This window comes from Carassius auratus, chromosome 2 (genome assembly GCF_003368295.1).
Source record: "Carassius auratus strain Wakin chromosome 2, ASM336829v1, whole genome shotgun sequence".
Classification (NCBI taxonomy): Eukaryota; Metazoa; Chordata; class Actinopteri; order Cypriniformes; family Cyprinidae; genus Carassius; species Carassius auratus.
Window position 1 is genome coordinate 10606014 of NC_039244.1, and position 21771 is coordinate 10627784.

The 21771-nt window shown below is 35.4% G+C and overlaps 1 long non-coding RNA gene across 1 annotated transcript in view; it reads right to left on the reverse strand.

Moving 5' to 3' along the window:
* The window catches only part of LOC113110661 (uncharacterized), a 38471-nt gene that overhangs the window by 9257 nt on the left and 7443 nt on the right, over positions 1-21771 (reverse strand). Inside the window, exon 2 of the long non-coding RNA XR_003293188.1 lies at positions 18753-18939. This is a non-coding gene — a long non-coding RNA (uncharacterized LOC113110661). The remainder of the gene's footprint in view (positions 1-18752; positions 18940-21771) is intronic.

Here is a 21771-nt window from a genome sequence, read left to right on the forward strand (position 1 = left end):
ATATTTTACTATACGTATCTGTACTTTTACTCAAGTACTTGATTTGTGTACTTCGTCCACCACTGTATATTTTGCATGTTACTTGACCCTGTATTGTATTCAGAATTAACTTCAAACTTCATTAAGTGCGCACAGATACTCATCTGGGGCTGGTGAGGTAGGAGGAAGTGGATCATATAAGCCCAAAATGTTTTAATATCAAAAGACCAAAAATGTGTTGTATGTAGCTCAATATTTAATTATTTTGAGATGAGATTGTAGTTCTAAAGCCGCAAGGTCTAAAGCCATGTCGCCATTAACAGAATTATTATATTTATATATAAATATACTGTATATAGAGAGAACGTGACTCTTCTTCTTCTTCAAAAAAAAAAAAAAAAAAATACCTGGCTATGCGTTCTATACTAGACTAACTGAGACTTGTCATGGCACTTGTATACTGTTGTTGTTCTCTTGTTGACCTGACTGCTTCTGTTGTTCTCATTTGTAAGTCGCTTTGGATAAAAGCGTCTGCTAAAGGATTAAATGTAGAGTTGTTCCGATTCCGATACTAGTATCGGAAATATCTCCGATACCACAACAAATTCTGGCATCGGCATCGGCGAGTACATGAACCCATATACCGATCCGATACCATTTTCTTAAAAAAGACCTAGTTATGACCGCAAGCTTTGCCTAACCGCTGCACGGTTCTTCTTCGCTGCTCAAAATGCATTGAAAACACAGGAAGTTGTGCTGTGTTGCCACAAGCAACCCCTGTTTAGAGCAGCGAAGAAGAAATGAAAACGCGTTAGCAGCCCTTATCTATATATGACTGGATCACTCATCACATTCTAAACTGCCAAAAGACAGTGAAGCCGCTACTATATTATAGATCAGTGGTTAGCAGTATGTCTCTGTAGTACCGGTAGTTACAGACTCTCGAGTATATTCAGTACCGGCAACTGCGTTCAGTCGCTTCCGTGTAAGTCAAAACGCAGGGCTCCAGACAGTAGCCGAATATATACTAGTGTCTGTGAATATTAAACTGCAAAATACTATTTAAATATTACTCCCGCAAAATCTACATCTCTGTGGGTGACTGGCACAGATGCGCGAGAGCTCGCTGTTTTGTAGTCTCTGCTGTGTGTCATGAGGACACGAACGCATAAACCGTCACTTCATGAGAATTTACCGTTTCATTTGAGAATACTGTCATATCATAAACACAGACACTCAAAGATCTTCATGGCAGCCCATTAAAATAAATGTTTGGTTTACGTGAGTAAATTGACAATATATAAAGCTACTGTTGTAGCCTACAGTAATAATAATACATCTCTATAATAATAATAATTAGGCCTAGATGGTTGCTTGTTTTTTACTTGTTTTTTACTTGTTAGAGATTATCTGATTAATAGATCTTTTTTTATATTCCTAGACTTATTTGTTGCAGTTTTTTTATACAGTTATATTGTAAAACTTAAATACCTTTTTTAGTTTGCGGTGTTAGATTTTTGGCTGCATTTGAAGTTCTTTTTTGCATAAGAAAATAAATAATACTGTCAAATTCATGTTAGATAATAAAAATACTGTAATAAATACAGTAGTTCACCATGTATTTGTTCATGTTTTATTGAGGGATCTGTCTGAAGCACACCATAAAAAAATTCTAGCAATTTACACAGGGCTAGTAGTATATACAGCTGTATATACAGATATACACCCAGGTATCGGATCAGTACTCGGTATCGGCCGATACCCTGAGCCCAGGTATCGGAATCGGTATCGGGAAGAGAAAAAGGGTATCGGAACATCTCTAATTAAATGTAAATGTAAATGTTCATGACTTGGAAGAAAGGAACTTTTTTTTAACTTGTGTGATGTGAACAGTCATTTGCTTCCATAAATATCCTTCTTACGTTTTAATGTACAATCAGAAAGAACTATTTTTAAGTTATCTGGATTGTTAGCAAAACATTCTTGGAAAATATTTTTTAATAACTGGGTATTTTAAGAATGTGCTTAAAGCCAAATATATTGTCTAATCTAACGTACAGTGTTGGGAAGGTTACTTTGGAAAGACAGATTACAAGTGACCCTATTTAAAATGTAATAGTAGTGTAACTTTTTTGTAAAATAATAATAATAATAAATAAATAAAAGCATATACATCAACTCAAATATGGTTATCTAATAAGCATGTGTCCTATTCTGTGTACTAAACTCCTGAAACATTGGTGTCTCTTTGTAAATGATATGACAATAGTTATCTCAAAATAAGTCAAATGCTCATGGAGTGATTCAGAGTAATTCTAGAGATTATGTTTATGTGTTCATGTACTTCATGATATTATTGAGGCAGCAGAGGCTGAAAACACCACAACGGCCTACAGTATGTGTAGTAAATGAAACCGCATCTAAGCCATTCATTTCCACAAGGGGTGGACTAGGGGAAAGAAAATCAGGCCGGGAAATCTCACACTCATACACCCACAACAAATTCTGAAACATGGACGACCATATTTTTTGTATGGACCTCACATAAAAAAAGGTTTAAATCTTTAGCTTTAGGGACATGCAAAATAATAAAACATTCTCTCCTGAACTGCACCTTCACTTCCATTTTTCTTTTCAGTCTCTTTATTTTGGGCTGATATCTGTCTCTCTCATGACTTTAATACTCAAGATTTAACTAAACTATACTTTATAAATTGCTTACGTCAAAATAAGTACATAACTAATCAAAAGGTGCATATTCCGTCCCCATTAATCTATAGGAATTCTGTTTGGATTCTAAGACCCAAACTGTGTTTTCCGCATCGCGGAAATTATAGGGTCGTATATCTCAGAGTAGACAGTGAAATTTGGAAAAGAAATCACTTAACTCTTTATGTGGATGTGTGCAAACATTAAAATGTAATCCCCTTTGTAATCGTTAACATTTTCATAATTAAATATAATTTAATTACAATTTTTTTTCTTAGTAACTGTAATTACAGTTACATTTATTTTGTAATTAAATTATCTGTAACTAGTTACTCAACAACACTGCTAAAGCAATATTTTAATGAACATATCAAAAATAATAATGCAAGTCTGTAAATCTAATATGACTAGTGTGAACTTTAGAAATGAAAAGGCACATTTTCTTTATGCCTTAAATTTGCTGTTACTTTGGAACCATAAGCAGCTTACAGCTAACTCTATTACTTGATGGGGAAAAACAATCTGACTATTAATAATAAATATTTATTATAGCCAGGTAAAGTAATTATTTACTTTATTTGCAAGTTGTTAGAAGAAGCAGTGAAGCAACAGAAAAGGACAGCAGCTTTTTTTCTTCTCTCTCTCATTAGATGATAGTCATTGTTCACTGAAAAGCTTGTCAGAGAACAACGACTCTGTGTAGTTAATGCTGCTCCATGTGAAAGCTCGCAGGTGATGGAGATTTACAGCTGATTACAGAACCGGCTTTACTGACAAGATTAAATATCGCATGTGATTTATGGTGCAGCCCTATATTAATTTGAGCAGTCATTTTCAAAACGTCTAAAAACAAATCTTTTTTTGTCAGCACCTGACTACTTAATATTAGCACTTACCTATTCTATTCTACATTTTTTTTTATTATTATAAAAATTTTTTTAAAAAAACTTGCTATGTGTAATGTGCTAGACTAACTGAGACTTCTCTTGTAGGGATTTTTTTAAAATTATTATTATTATTATTATTATTATTATTACTGATATATTTTGCCATGTTTTCTTATGTTATTTTGCAACATCATAATTCAGGGGTTCTCAACCTTTTTTCTCCACCGGGCCGCACTATGGTCCTATTGCAAGTCTCGCGGGCCGCACGCATATCATTTACATATTACGTCACCAATACAAACCAACCTGATATTTAATATTCTAGCCTAAATATTATGATATAGAATCGATTACATTGAAATTTAATCAATGTTTTTTTATATTTGTCCTTGGGGAAAAAAAGAAGAAAAAAAAAACACTTAGTAAGAAGAGCATTTTTCCAGCATGCATCAATGAAGTGTTAAAAATGGGGAGGAGACCAAAAGAAAGAACCGAACAAAACCCATTCGCTGACATTTTCCACAATTCTTTTTTCTCCCTTAAATCAAATTTGTCCATTCTGATGCTCCATTTTACCGAACTAATGCGCTTGTATGCGTTCGATAACGTTTTGTGAGTAAGTCTGCACTTGTCTGAAAATAATATATGAAAAACACAATTATTTCACATAAAAACATTAGGCTATAGCTTAAATTTCTTTGGTACATTTTTTTAATTAATCCCAGCCGGCATTTCAACGTTGATTCAACGTTGAAACAACGTCAGGTACCATGGTTGAATCAACGTTGAAAAACCTTTCGATTTTGCAAATTGGATCAACGTTGAAATCACGACGTGGATTCACCGTTGAAATCGCGACGCTGTTTCACCGTCTTACCTGCATTATGGGTGAATTAGGGTCGTGCTGCAGACCTGGGATGAAAGCTGAATGAGGTGTTGATTTTGAAAAGTTAATCAGCGTTGATAACACGACGTTGTTTCCCCGTTGTACCTTGCACCGTGTGTAAATACACCTAGATCCTAGTTGGCATTTAGATCAACAATGTACATGCAAGGCTAAAAATCTAATGACTGGCAGCAATGGCTTTACAAACAACTTCAATAAACTTCCACATGCTCAAAATTGTCAAACAGCAGTTAAATTTTGGAAACAGATGAAAATAATCCCACACTTTATTATGCAGAGTATGCATGGAGGTAATGCTAAAAACAGGTAGTAGAACAATCCAAATACAATAATATTTAAAGGTTTTTGTGAAATAATTTGGCACATAAATGCATATTTTTTGCAGCACTTACAAGACAAACCCTTGTACCTTTATGACTGAAACCAGTGGATCTTTTATTTTGGTGCAAACCTACAGTTTCTGTCAAAAACATGTTTTAGTAATGTGTCTCATTACAAGAGTTGTGTACATTTGTGCAGTGAAAATGTGTTGAACAGTTCGAGAAGGGAACCTTCCACCAGTTGATTTCTAATGGGAACCCCCCCGGACTGTGTCTTCTTTACCGTGGGGAATGCAGAATGAGATTTCTACCGCAGGGCACTCTAAAATGTTAGAACCAGCAGCCTTAGTGTATACAGTGTGGTTGTGCTTCGGGTGATCCTTGAAAGTGTCCCAGCGCTAGGTCCTTTCTGACGCCGTCCCCTCCACTCTCTCCCACTTGTGCACTTTCTGTACCGTCCTGTATAAACATTTACATTTAATCATTTAACAGACGATTTTATCCAAAGCGACTTACAAATAAGAACAACAGAAGCAGTCAGGTGTACAAGCGAACAACAACAGTATACAAGTGCCATGACAAGTCTCAGTTAGTCTAGTACAGAACGCATAGCCAGGTTTTTTTTTTTTTTATATATATATATAAAAAAGACAAGAAAAGAAGGAAAAGTGCTAGCATTAGTTGGTTAAGTTCTGGTGAAAAAGATGAGTCTTAAGATGTTTCTTGAAAATGAGTAAACACTCAGTTCGGATTGAGATTGGGAGGTGATTCCACCAGCTGGGCACAGTCCAGGAAAAGGTCCTTGAGAGTGATTATGAACCTCTTTTAGATGGCACCACAAGGCGTCGTTCACTTGCAGAGCGCAAACTTCTGGAGGACACATAAGATTTAACCAGTGAGTTTAGGTATGTTCACAATGTTTGACAATAACTTTGATATTGTGAAATATATTTAAATGAAAACTGAATGCAAAATAAATCACACAATATTTTCACTTTACAGTTCAGTAACAGTGAGGTTATAAACAAAGTGGACAACACTATTCATTAAACACTTATTTAATGTATTCAGATGAAAATGTACAATATTAACAAATTATTCACAAGCAGTGTTTTCAGAGCCCCCAGTTACACTGTTTTAATCAGAACACTAGTAATACAGTGTAGTAAAACAAGTCAAATCAAATTCAGTACATTTTTATTAAACTAAGCACAACCAAAACCTATCACAAAAGGTCAAAGCATCTCTAGCAGAAGTGACAGTGCAATGTAGCAGAAGAACAATTTCTTACCAATGTTTCAAGAACAAGCTGGATCCTCGATGACTCTACAAGGGGAAAGAAGAAATGGTTTACTGAAAAGTTCTTAAAAAGCAGGATTTCATATTATACCATTTCTTTAAACCACTGGTTCTCAAACTTTTTATACCAAGTACCACTTCAGAAAATATTTGTTATTAAATATTAAGTTGCACCATAATGACCAACATTACATTTCAGCAGCGTAGTAGGTCAAACTATTCAGCTACAGGTCTACAGTTAAAAAAATGAGGCAGTTTTATTCTAATAAGAATATTAATTGTTGTCAGACACTTTACCCTGGTAAATACAGTTTGAACATTAACACTACAACTGTGCTTACATACACAGGTAAATGAAAAAAAAAGTTTAAATTAAAATGTAATTTTAAATGTAATTATGTAACAAAAGTTACAAAACTGTACTGTACTTTAACTGTAACATACTTAAATGTGCAAAAAAAAAAAAAACTTACTCAAAGATTAAGTTAAAATATATTAACATTAATTAGTTTAATTTAGTGATTCACCTGCATAACAACTAGAGGGGGCCTGACACTTTGAGAACCATGGCTTTAAACAATCCTTTTTTTTTTTTTTCATTTTCATTAATTCATTAAAATTATATTATTTAAATACCGACATTTGCACTTATATGTTGCAGAAAACACTTTGAAACTAATATAAGAATACAAACATATATAACACACATAATGCATGGGATTCATATCAGGAAAATATGGGAAAATCTCTAAAAGACAGACATTAACACATAACTCACCAGCAACACATTAGGTGAGCATCTAACTTGATCAGCTGTGATAAAGCAATGCAAAAATAGACACACGGGTATTTATTTATCTGCAGGTTACATGTCCTTTAAACTACCCATTTGTAAACTCTGGTAATACTTTACTATTTTCAAAAGATAATAAAGATAAAGTTAGCGATTTTCTTACCTCATTTTGACAGGATGTTTTCAGGACCTCGCAGAACACCTGACCCTTCTTGTGTTCACAGTTTTTGTTCTCCATTGACATGTCACGACTCAAATTCGCTCAAAAAATAAATAAAAAATGTACAGGCAAATATGAAATAATTCGGGACCGACCGAGCAGTCAGTTATAACGAGCAGCAGCTCACAGTTAGCCGCCTCACTCACAGAAAGACGACAATAACGGTCATATTTTTAAATGTAGAAAAGCGCGAACCGATTCATTGTCCAGTTTCCTGAATGACAGCCAGATTAACCAATCATGATAGAAGTAATAAAATAAAACTACCAATGGGAGTTGTTTCAGTGTGATAAAGCAGCGAAATGTATAGTTTTATTGTTGTTAATGATGATAATATTTAACATTTTAGAATAGGTATCATGACTAAAATATTGTTAAATGCTATTAAAATAATAATTAATTTAAATAATTTAATATAAATAATTTAAAAGCTTGTTAACCTTTTTCTACCATTTAGCATTAAACATTTTTAACGTTGTTTCATTAAAACAACTGACCTTATTTCAACCATATTTCAACGTTGAAAGTTGGTCATGTGCTGGATGTTTTTCAACCATTCAGCTTTAAACGTTGAATCAACGTTGTTTCAACGTTGAAACCACAACTGACCTTATTTCAACCATATTTCAACATTGAAAGTTGGTCATGTGCTGGATGTTTTTCAACCATTCAGCTTTAAACGTTGAATCAACGTTGTTTCAACGTTGAAACCACAACTGACCTTATTTCAACCATATTTCAACGTTGAAGGTCGGTCATGTGCCGGCTGGGATGTAAAAACTAAAATTAACTGTAAAAATGAAAGTTATGTTTTTAAATAGTGTTCAGCATGGTGGGCTGAATTTGAATTTGTGACGGGCAGCAGGTTGAGAACCACTCTCATAATTAAAATACAATCCAGTGTATTTCTAAGAATACCGTGGAACTATACAGTTTTTGCAGTGGAAACCGTTAGTCAAAGATGCAGCAATCAAATCTATTCACATATTGTTGAGTTGTGATTTCTGTTTGTCACATGGCTGTCATTTCTTCCTTTCTTTCTCAGCTTTGGGCTTCAGGGATATCCTTTATGCTGGGCTTGCATACTTTTCTATTTCTGGATTGGGGCCGCTCATACAATTTCATGAATTTGGCCTGTAATAGTAACCTTATTTCAGCCCAACAATGCTGAGCACACACACTGAAGAATAGCAGCAGCACGTGCTCAAATAAAACCACAAAGATACGCTGACTGTACCGGTGCAGATATCAGTCAGAGTTATGAGCGAATAACACCACTGAGACAGTTAAAGAATTACAGGCAGGCAAACACATCAGCTGCTTTTTATCTCCACACATGTTCAGTGTTTATCGAATTCAGCCTGTATACTTCAATATGTTGAATTGAGGTTGAAATTAAAGATAAGCAAATTACTTTGATAATGTTTTTGTGAATGTACAGGTTTGTGTGCATTTAATAAATGCATATAGCAGCGTTGCAGCAATGCAATTTAAGCGCTGTGAAATTCTATATCCCAGTGTTGAATGCTGAATCTGATGTGCTGCGATAGGCATCCATCTGTTTATGCACTCAACATCACATTAGGTGAGGATGTGAAAAGAGAGGCAATTTTTTAAACCGCATGCCCACGGCACAACAGTTCCTCTTCAGAATATGATTTTCTCCAAAATCTCTTGTTGCTGTGGTTGTTCCACCAGGATAGGCAATACACAAGCCCATGAATCCTTCGGAACTCAAACTGTTGAAGGACATTTGTACTAAATCAACAGGATTTTATGATACCTAAAATCACATTCAGTTACTTTCAGCAGCATGTAACCATATATCACATGGAACGTGTTTCGGTTGACATTGAAAGCCAGTAAATGATACCGTGAGAGATCCAATGGGCAGCTACCATGAGCTACACGACCTCCACACTGCTGCTCTCTGAATGTGTGTGTGGTTCAGGTATAGCCTAGATGGGAATATGATGGCAATATCTAAAATCCTTGTCCTTGTGGGGACATTTTTTAGGTCCCCATGAGAAAACAAGCTTAAAAAGCATACAGAAATTAAGGTTTTTTGAAAATCTAAAAATGCTGAAATTTTCTGTAAGGGGCAGTGTGTGTGCGTGAGTGTGTGTGTGAATTTGTGTTCTTACAACTGCATGGGTAGCAACTTGCCATGTTGTTTGTGACTACCAAGTGGGCATAAATGAACCATCCCCTTTAAAATTAGCAAATTTTGTTGCTTTGCAGCCTTAAAAGAAGACAGACAGCTGTTTTTACAAAATGAAATATAAAACGCCAATATCTAAAAAACAAACAAAACATTTTGATTTTTGTAAATAAAATCAGGTTTCGCTATGTGTCACTAGCCGCGTTTCCTCTATAGAGCTTAAAACTATGCACGCTAGGCATTAACATTATCACAGTAAATATGACCGCTTGACGAAATCAGACGTCAGCTTCTCTCTATCACAATTGTGAATTGATTTAGTAACTTATATTATCTGTCATAAGTCTCATCTTCGAGAGTTTAGCTCCATGTAGCCTGTGTCATTAAAATATAATAATATTTTTTTGTTTGTTTGTTTGTTTGTTCGGGAGCTTTTATAATTAATTCTAAATGTGACGTACAGGCTACTGTGGCTACAAATAAACAGAAACGGACTCGACTGAATACGCAGGCTATTTTCATAAGCATTTAAAATAAATAAATAAAATAGAAATACATTTATTTCAGTGTGATTTAATTTTGAGTCCTGATAAATGAATTCATTATGATCAATGTATCACTTATTCTATGGTAAAACATTGATGCTTTTGAATATGAATAACAAAGCGTTTAAACAAACGGCCACTGTTATCATGTTCGTTTTGTGATCGCGCTAGTTCCAGTGACTTATTTGTTAGTTTTCTGATAACTTGGTTAAATGACGAGGTTGCATGACGTTGTTCTGAGAGGCGTGTAAAGGGCGTGTTTTAGCGACGTGCATCGGAGCTTCAGGCTCAACTGTGGAAACTCTGCGCTATTCTGGCCACGGTGCTACTGGCCCAAGGCTATCAGCCCCGTTTTAAGCCCTGGCTCGCACTGGCCTTGTCAGTGGAAATGCGGCTAATGGCATACAAAACCATTTGACAAGAAGGGGGTGAATGTTTTTCCTGCTCAGTGAATCATTTTTTTTTTTTTTTTTTTTGTCAGGCATGTTGGTGTTATATCTTTCTATCTTTCACTTGTATGTTATAAGTTACACTTTGAGTAAGTACAGCTGGCTAAAAAAAAAAAACTGTGTCCATCTTCATTTCAGTCTGCTTCAAAGCTTTGATTATTGTAAAGTTTTGTAGTAAACACAATTGTGTGTATGAAAGTACACCATGTGAGCAATTGGCATATTTTACAATGGTTATTTATTGATTTATTAATGTTCATGATTAGAATAATGTAATTACAAAATATATTACGATAGATAGATAGATAGATAGATAGATAGATAGATAGATAGATAGATAGATAGATAGATAGATAGATAGATAGAGCAAAAATAAAACTCCACACTACTTACTCCACAACTCCACATCATTTCCTCTATTTCTAATCATCTTTTCTCTCCTAAGATTTGATCACTGCCAAGTCTTGATGCTCGGGTAGGTCTTCTACAAAATAGACCGATATGGTTTTGGAATATGGAGGTGAGTTCAGTGATCAATAATGCTTACAGCCCCTAAAATGGCAAGAAATAATATCTGAGGCTAATGTGCCTGAAATTCTCATTTAAGAGTGTGTGTGCTAACCTCCTTAGCACGTCCCCTTGAGGAAACGGGGGATATGATTAGGAATTCGTTAGCAGGCTTCTATTTTTATGCTGATGACACACTTTTCTCTCCTCTCTGCCAATGGTGCTGGCTCTTGACTTTCTCAGCGCTTCTCAAACTAGATCAGCTCTTTGCCACAGCGTCGAGAAATGTGACACGCTGTTCATTTAGAAAAAAAACCAATGGCCTCAGGGACATGGTGGCAGTGGCATAACGGATGAATCTGATTTGCACTTTACCTTGTGGAAAATGGTTAAATTTAAAGTTGCTTGATTATGTCTGGAACTAGAGAATGACAGATTTGTTTATCCATGTTTTTTGAGGTTTCACTTTTAACTTTTAATGTTAACTTTTTAAAGGGATAACTCCATTTAGACCCATAAATAGATCCAATAAAAAGTATGAATGCACTTGTAGACATCAATTCAAAAAAATATTTTTACATTAAATATGTTTGCAGACTGATGTCTTAACATGTTGAATCAACATGCGCTGACCGGTGCCAACAAGGGTAACACACTGATCTGAAAAAACTCAACGAACGTGTCTGTTCAGCATTTACCGATGCAGTATGAATTGGCCTTTACACAGATTCACAGATTCTGAGAATTAAAGACATTTTTTTCTCTTTCTGAAACACAAAACTGAAAACAGTATCTTACACTCTTAAAAACAAAAGGTTCTTTATAGGCATCTATGAAGAACCTTTAACATCCATGGAACCTTTCCAATGTACAAAAGGTTCTTTTTAGTGGAAAAGGTTCTTCTGATTATTCAAATATTATTCACACTAAGAACTGTTCACTAAAAGGTTGAGGTTCTTCGAGGAAACCGAAAATTGCTCTTCAATGTCATCGCTGTTTTTTGGAATCTTTATTTTTAAGAATTTACTGGCATCTATAAGCTCCTACTAAAAATTGTAGAAATTTTCTGTAAAGTCGCTTTGCAATGATTTGTATCATCAAAAGATACAAATAAACTTGAATTGAATTGAAAACTTGAATCTATGGTTCCATGAAGAAACTTTAACACCCATTGAACAAAAAGATTATTTATAGTCAAAAAAAAGATTATTTAGATGTTCTAAGAAAAAAAAAAAGGTTATTTTAATAACTGTTCACTGAAAGGTGGAAATTTGAACAACCCAAAATGGTTTTTCTAAGGCATCACTACAAAAAACAAATGCAGTTTTATAGTTCCTTTTTCCTTTTGACCATAAAATATGACTTATAATTACAAAGATGTACCCCAAATCAGTGAAAGAACACCCTGTTGGAAAAGCTAAACTAAAACTTGTCTAATATTTATCTTTTTTCAGACTGGTTAAATAAAAAAAAACGTGTGAATAGACACAAAGCTTGGGGTGGAAACAACTGAATCTGTAACGCATCCACTCCGTCCCCTGCTGCCCACTGTGACTTTGGTATTGTGTTCATGTAAACAGGAATGCACTGTCTCCACATTTGTGTTTCACTGAAAATGGGGATTGTGAATCCTGACGGGCATGATTAATCACCACGCGCCAGACATCTGAATATGGCTCGGGAAAGGTTCAACTTTTTAATTCATCCTACACGCAATCTATTCAAACCAGCTGCTGCCTTTCCTCATGCTCATTTTTACTCTTTTTTCAGTGACCACTGCTGCTATTCTCTCTCTCTCTCCTTGTCTTTCTCTTTCCTTGGCTTTCATAATTATCAGGGGAGAAGGGGCATTGGAAGCTGTTGTTTTTGAGATTTCAGTCGTGTCAATGTCTCAAGCCACAGCCAACCGTCTTCCCCTCTCCTTTCTGTTGAATTATTATTTCAGGCTTACAGATGTGTCGTGGAAAACAGTGAGTCTCCCAACAAATACCTTTGTTAGTGAGGAGCTGCACTGTGTAATTGTAAAAAAGGTAGGAAAAGTAAGAAAATACATCTGGTTGAGCGCTCTGTATTTTGTGTCGGATTGATTTTCTGTTTCCCTTATTACCAGCAGACAACCCCCAAGAGGGAGAAGTAGATCAAAAAATTTCTGAAACGGTTCTGTCTCCGGTTCTCTTATTTTGCAGCTCACTTTAGAGCAAGTCCAATATTTCTCCTGGGGAGCTTGAACATACTCATCAAAATCTGTTGGGCAGCAACAGCCCACTAAAACCACAGTGCGGTTGCTCCAATCGTATAAAACATCTCCTCCATTATGAAAACAGGCAGAAAAACAAACCACAGCATGCTTGGCATCAAAGTCATTTAGAAAACAGCAGACAGACACGGAACTATTTCAGCAACCCCACAAAGATACCACAGGAAAACATTTGGTCCATTAAACTATTCACGTACAGCCTAACCCTTTCGAGTGCAATTGATTTCCACCTCACAGTTTGAGATGAGCTTAGGGTTCCAAAACCTAGTGAGCATCCTCGCTGCCTACTGCCTTCATAGACAGCTGCCTTCTGAGGCAGAATCGTGAAGGGATAGTTCACCAAAAAAAAAAAAAAAAAAAAAAAAAAGATATTTTGCAGATTTATTTTATTTTTTACAATAGAAGTCTAACCAAAAATGGTTTCCTGCTGAATAAAGAGAGTTATACTGGTTTGGAATGACATGAGGATGAGTAAATGATGGCAGAATAAAAATTTTAGGCTGAACATCTCCTTTAAGTCTCCTTAAAGTAGCAAATGAATTACATTTTAAGTGGCGATTTGGGAATGCTCTACATAGGAAGAAACTCCACGCAAATGTAATAGAAATAAATAAATATGATAGTTAAAACATACATGATACAAATATTGTGTACATTTTTTTATATATATTCAACACTTTTTTTTAATTTATACTTCTAAAAGATTGCTTGTCTTAAAATTCAGCAAACATATACTTTTTCTGGCCAAAATGTATGCAAAATATATGCTGTAGAACTCAGAGTAGAGGAAATGTATTTTCAAATTGAAAATACACAATGTACTTTTGTAATAAGGGTCAAAATATGTTTCGACTGTAGAAAAATTTGAATCAGTTTTGTTCAATATTAATATAGTTAGAAATGTGTTTTAAAAAGAGGAAATAAAAGTGACACATTAGAATTTTTCTTTTTTATTTTTTTTATTTTTGCCATTCTTTGTATATTTTGAAATATAGATGCATCATCTGGATCTGTTTTTCCCTCCTTCTATCCAATGTTTTCTCTATTTTATTTTATTTTTTTGCTGAACAAAACTTTTTTCTATTGGGTAGACATTTCAGCCACTTCAGCAAAAACATTTTTTATTTTTTTCAGACCTGTACATAATGTAATCTAATATAATATAACAAACAAATATTCTCAATTAGTATTTTCAAAAAACGTGAACATGTGAATATTTCTTACATAGTTACCTAAGCATCCCCATCTAGTAGAATCGACATTACACCTGCGTGTAACTATAAATGTCTGGTTTTGCTACCGTTCTCCCATCATCCTCTATTTCCACCATTTAATCTAGCTACATTTAAACACAATGACGTTTTATTTCACATGCCATTGCATTGGCTTTGTTGAGGCATTTCGTCCGAAACCATTACAGTATTCGATTTCTACATCATTCTCTTTCTATGAAACCTGTAAACCACATTCTGTGGTTCTGTCTATACAGAGGTTTGTCTGAGCATTGCAGTTATTTCCATTCACTAGAATTAAATCAAATGGCTTTCCCGACTCATTTTTGCGTCTGTGTGTCTGTCCTATTATTTTTTCTGTGCGATCACGACACAAGAAGTACATACGCTCAGCTTAAGAGGGAACTTTGCTTCTATCCCTGGAGATGTTTTAGCATATCTTTGACTGGATCTCCTCCAATACAAGCAACACATACATCTGTTTAAAGCATTAGCTGTGAATAATGCTGAAGGCAGAGGGCAGTTTCTATCTGAGGCAGTCACTGCTGCATCCTCAGGTAGGCAATTTCTTTCTGTTTGTCTCTTGAGCTGACTGACCTTGAAAGACCCTTGTTGTTCTCTTGCACTGCCACACAAACAGACTGCAGATGATTTTATTGTTTGCCCTTTACTGTCTGAGTCGGTGAGCATGGTGGAGAGAGAGAACAGTGGCACCTGGTAAGCATTCGATTCCTCTTTGAAACGTGAACAATACACTGCAGAAATCGTATGTCTGCTATTCCGATTCTACGGAAACAGAAAACATTGATAGAAAATGTAAACGGAGGACTCTTCTATTGGTATTATTCATTTAAAAGTATTGTGGCGTTTTTCCCCCACTGAGTTTCTCCTCGGCTCACTTGGGAATGACAGTCTTTCATCTGTAGCTGCATTTGCGAGTGTGAGTCACACTTCGACTTCACAGAGGCATCTTCCAGCTCTCCCTCTCTCATTCTCTCAGTCTCTCAGTCGAGTTTCTCCCTCTCTGACTTACTCTCTAACTGTGTTCTCTCCGTCTTGTTCCCTGAGGAAACAGGTTGAAGGATGAGCGACTGACTGCGGCATGTCAAGAACTTGAAAAAAACAGACATTATCAAACGCACAAGTCAGAGTTTTAATGGCATTTTCGATAAGCACATGCGATGATAAGCACTTGGTTGACTTAGGCTGCTGTTTATATATTGCTGTAGATTACCAGCGCCTATGGTTGTGTGTGCTGTGCACATTACTGGAAGAAATATTAGTGCACCTAGAATCATACTAAGTCACAACAAAAAAAACAAGTCTGATAAATAAAGTCACTTTGGTGGATGTAAAGTCAGTTATAAGAAATAACATCGCAAAAAATAGTCAAATCAGTGGATATAAAGTCACAGCTACAAGAAATAACATTGCTATTATGAGCTATAAAGTCACAGTTGTGAAAAACTAAAGTAGGCATTGCAAGATACCAAGAGGTAATTGATATGAGGTATGTTTATATTCAGAAATATTCATTTCAGATTCTAAAGGTTCTGTTTATTTATTTATTTATTTAGTGCAATCCAATTCACATTTCTATTTCCATTTAATCATTGCAAACAAAACTTCAGTGCATGAACAACGCTGCATTCAACTGCCACTATAATGTCTCTTCAGCTACCATAAGTAGAATTGTCATTTTTGCCTTGATGACCTATTTAAAACGAAAGCTGAAAAGTGTCAGAAGACAAGTGTAAACATGCTTCTGATCAGAATGTTATCCAGTCACCATGTCCTGGTCCAGAATGCACTGTGATCGGATTTCCGTGTAATGTAAACGCAATCTAGCCATCGTTTCTGCATTTGCAGGTCAATGCGACACAAAACACCACCCCTTCTCTCCCAAACTGTCAGAAGACTTCAAGAAGTCACTTGATGTTGCCAAGTGTAAACGCGTCGTGTCCTGATTGACTGATGGTCTGATCTACTTGATCAGATCACAGTGATCGCATGTTACAGTTTTTCTCAGTCACTTTGGTGCATTTTTCAAAACAGAAATGAAATTCTCAAAACTACTTGTACAACCTCCACATCATCTAGTCATTTATACACATCATAAAACTAGTTTCTCATTCCTTTGGAAACAAGTTGCGATTGCTTTTGTACATTCATGCAATTGATTATGCACATATATCTGCGGTTTCCTACATTATCAGTTGCTAATGTCATGTTGCTCAAAATTTATTATATAGTTTTCTGTGCGTCAGTCTTACCGCTCAAAACATATAGTCTTTGCAATGCAAAATGCAAATGCAAAATGGTTCATCTAGTTGTCAAAAACTGGCAAGCACACTTTTTATTTTTATTTGTACACATTATTATTAGACTTTTTGTCAATTTGGCATGAATTGTGCGAGTGAATCTTGACTAATGAAGAGAATGTAGATGATAAACCAATGATAAACCATTTCTCTGAAATAGCTCAAAGGTTCATCTCATGAATCTTCAGTAGGAAAGCTTATACTGTATAGACAGAGGACAACACAAGAGTTACAAATTCTGACAATTTACTTATTTGCATCTTTGTGTCCATATTTCTTTTTCCTTTTCTATATCACAATGACATTGTAAAGGCTTTTTTTTTTTTTTTGGTCAGACTAAAAGTGTAACTGGGAATTCTATCCAGTCTTTTTCAGTCAATATCCCACATACAGTAATGTGTAAATGTGTACGTTTGAAATGGATATAGGGCATACATAAGCATATGGCATATTGTTCAATACAGTAACTGTCATCCAAAATGTTGCCATAGTTTACATCAAGATATCCCTCCAGAGTACATACTTATATTGACAACATGACTAAGCGGTTTGATTGTCTTATCCATAAACTATGACACAAGGACTTGTCATTCTGATGGCACTGATATGTTCATTGACACAGATATTTATTTTTGAGAGATGAACGAAGGATTTTGAACAAGAGACTGGCTTTTGCAGGTAATCCATTGTGTTTTGCTATTTGTACGAGTTGTTTTGAGAATTGCACTTGCTGTTTTGCAAATCTCAAGAATGATTCGAGAAATGTACCAAAGCGACTGAGAAAAACTGTAATGCCAAGTGTAAACGCAGCCAGATTTAGATCAAACTCAATCAACTGTGTTTTCATGAATGCTTTTCAATCATATTGAGCAGTGAAACTGATTACTAACAGACTGTTTAGGTGTATATGGATGTAGCTATTGTTAAATGTCGACCTATATCTTACAGTTACTATGCTAAAACCATAATTTTGGAAACTTGTTTTAAACTGACAATTAAACGTACCAAAAAAAGCAAAGCGAAAGAAATTTCATTTAATTCATTCATCAACATCATAAAAGGCATTAAACATTATAGTAAACCAGGTTTCCCAGACTGGGCTTAATGTAAGAACTGCAGTCGGTTTGCGGGTTGATAAAAAAGCTAATAATCAATTAAATCCTAAAAATGTGAAGTAAACTATTTAATTTGTTTACCTGCATGTCTGTGTGACCAATAAGCAACATCAAACTGTGAACATGTGAATGTGTTGTTAAATGATTGAAATATTTACGTCCTCAGAGATATTTTAAGTACATATTTCATGTTCAAGGAATTTGACGGACAAAAGCGTTTGGGAATCCCTGCATTACATAAACAAACAGTTATTAACTTGAACACAACAATGATATTACACTGCAAAAGTCTTTCAGGTTTTACACATTTTTGTCCAGACTTCAAGAATCTACAGTTACAGAAGGTCACTGGATATGATGACAACAGAGTGTTTCATTAATATATAATCATGCAATCCATAAAAAAAAAGCTGATTGTAATCTGATCAGGAGCATTATTACTTATAATATCATATAATTATGAGTACTTGAATTTTGAAATATGATTACATGTAATCAGTTACTAGCCATCTGTGCTTGTAGTCAGCAGGTTAAATTAATTAACTTTAAAAAGTAAAAAAAAAGAGATAAATCTGGAATTATGTGAAATAATAATAATAAAAAAGAATCTGCATTAATGAAAACATGAGTTAGGCCTACAACAAAAAGGTGTTTAGGCCTACACCTACAAGCTATTTATTATTCGCTGAGCTGAAGATCACAAATCTTAGGCATGGTAATGTTTTGATATCAGAAATTATTATTTATAAGGTCTCTTGTGCTTCTTGCCTCTCCCTTGTTGAAATAAATCATATTCGAATGCGCTCGAGAACAAGATGGGATTTAATTAAGTTGTGCAAGCTAGCTGAGAAGGCACAAACACTCCAGGATTTAATGGAGTGAATGTAGAATACTTAGCATTTTTATTTTCTTTTCCTCTCCCCCTTTGTTACCAAGTTGCATTCAACTCATTTTATTTTTAAAGGAATGTTTCTGCCATGATGGGGCTTTTCGATAAGCTTTTCTTTATTGCGCTTTCTGTCTGAGAATGACTAGTGCACTTTTCTCCCACCTGCTCGCCTGTCACGGTGTCAGCTTGAGTCAGAACACTGTGAAATCCCAGCGCACCGCCACGCAACCGTGTGGAAACACCACAGATGAGAGCACCAACAATGGAGGAAGGAAAGACGCTGGCAGTCGGATTAAGATGTCAGTTACAGTCAATAAAGGCAAAGTCTTGATCTGTCATCTTGTGCATTCTGAAAGAGAGAGAGAAAGAGTCAGAGAAGTGATTGTACTGATGATGGGGAAAGGGGGTTTGTGAGTCATTACTATGAAAATGTTCTCTTTAGGGGTCTGAGAGTCTCTTTTAATAGCCAACCAAACATTGAGATATCAAGAGGATACTTCACGGCTTTTCAAATTCTTATGACAACTGATTATACACAAAAGTTCATCTTTACTTTGAATTTAACACAGTAATAGAAATGTTGTTTCCTCCACAAAAGGGAGATTTGCAGAAAATAATTTTTTTTTTTTTTTGTTTTCTTGGAAAATAAAATATTTGTACAAAACTGCCTGACTGCTTATTCATATTTGATTCATATTTCATACTTTTATCTGCCAAATCATATCCACCAAATGGTGTGGTGCAAACACTATAAGTCAACAATATAATTATGAATTAATAATGTATTATTTGCGTATTGTATAATATTGTTAACCTTAAAAATTATATTTACTAACCATATAAAATATGTATTTATTTAACATATATTCGTTTTTTTCTTGACAGTTGCACCACATGATATTTATTGGGTCATTAAATAATTTCCAAAATATAACCAACTTGAAGAACTTGGCACGTTTTACACTAGATTTTTCAATGCTTTTTGCTTTTCTTCATCAAAGATGCTCTTATTTTTATTGTCCCTCTAGTCAGTTGGTGTTTATTAAATGTATTCATGGTTAAATCAATTCTAAACAAGAGCAGCGTTACTGTACTGGACCACAATTAGCTTTCTAAAAGCGTGCATGTCTACTTTGTGAAAAGTGTTATAAAACACAGGGATACAGCTTCAATAATATCTGTCAACTGAGTTTGAATGGGTCTGAGAGAGTTGAAAGGAACATTTGAAGGGAAAATAATGTAGCTCACATTGCTATTATTATTTCTACACAAAAGTACTGGGGTCTCTACAACCTCAAGCATATTAAAAAAGTGTAACATGAACTTCCCGGTACAGGACGGTTAAAAATACTTCAGAATAAGCTTCATTTGTTACTGTATATGTGCAGTAGCCAAAGGACAGAAGAGCATTGGTAACCTTTTAATATCATGGATAGAGTTTTGTATCATAAGGTCAGATTTGTATATGGACTTGAAAGATGTTGGCCTCTCATAGTACAGACTAAGTATCTAGGTCTGGCTGTGGTTTTTTATTTTCTAGGTACTTTGGAGCTGTGTAAAGGGATCAGGAGGTGAAGAGTCGAACCAAGGCCAGGCTGACTGATAGGAGCTGGGTGAAGGGGTCAGTATGTGGAGCCTTGGTGATTTCCTCCACCATTATCACAGCCATCTTTTAACACACCACCACAGCTGTGTGCAATAAAAAGTGTGAGAAGCAGAGAAAGAAAGCAGTTTTCCCTTCCCCTACATGCCTCTCTCTTAACAGAACAAATAAGCGTAGTTAGATGGGAAATTAATTATGAGATGATAGAATCAGGTGAGCATCACCAACCCCCAACAGGACCAATTGAGAGAAGTTCAAGAAAGTTATGAAAACGGCCCCTGAAGCACAGTGCAACTCTTTAGACTCTTTAGACGAAAAGCATCTTTTTAACAATTAGCGGGAAAAATATTGAAGGGCTCCCTTATGTAACTAATTAAAAGGATTACAGATTTCAATAAAATGGAATTATTCTATTAAATTCAGCTCAAATACACCCTTACTTCAGTCATTTGCTTTCCATTTCATTCAGTCAAAAAATACAATTACATCGAACACCTGACCTAACAATACTGCCAGGCCAATTTGCAGTTGCAGGAAACTGTCTATGTAAGAATTAGCAATGTTAATGAGGAGATTGATTTGATATTTTTGGCAATCTGAGAGCACAAAGGCTGGCCTGTCCTCTCGCTCCCATTCCTTTTGTTGACTGGTAAATTAAAGAGCTTGGACTTGACCAAAGAAGAAAAATCTAATTTCCTCTTTCATTAAGCCTGACCAATACGCCTCGACTCTGTAGTGCGGCCAAGCCTGCCATTGTCTTGATAATCACCGCCAGAGTCCAGGAGGATTCAAACTTGTGTTCAATTGAAAAGGCTTTTGTATTTCACCAACTTGTAGCAGTTGAATAGCTATTCATTATAACATTTCATATAACACGAGCCAAATTAAACGAGACTCTGGTAATTATGATTGGATGGGGAGTGTGCAGTCATCATAATGACCCTTGGGTGATAAGTCTAGATGTTGTCGACAGTAGTAATGTAGATTATATTCCATATTAATACAGTATTCACTGATTGGGCGGTACCCCAAGCATCCTCGCACCAGCAATAATGAACACAGCAGAGTTATCTTACAGACTCACATTTCTGGATTCACTGACCCTGGCCAATCCCAGAGTAGAGTATATTCATCATATCTGTGCTCGCATAGACCTCAGCCATTCCAGAGGAGTCTGCCGAGAGACTGGAGTTCATAAATCTACTACCTCTCACTTAATGAAGCTCCCCATTCCTCTGCAAAGCGCGCTGGGCTTAACATACTGTACGAGTCTCAGAGAGAGTTAATAACTGAGGTCAGACTAGAGAAAAAGTTTATCTTAGAGACTAAGTCCCACAATGCACTGAAATGCAATGCTTGATTTCTCTGTGAATGTATTTAATGTAATTGTGGCTTCTTTCCTCATAATTGTGGCTTTATCAACCAGTTGTGGCATCTGATAACGTGACTTACAGTTTTTCTCAGTCGCTTTGGTACATTTCTCGAATCAAACTCACAATTTGCAAAACATAAAGTGCATTTCTCAAAACAACTCGTACAAATAGCAAATCACCATGAATTACCTGCAAAAGCCAGTCT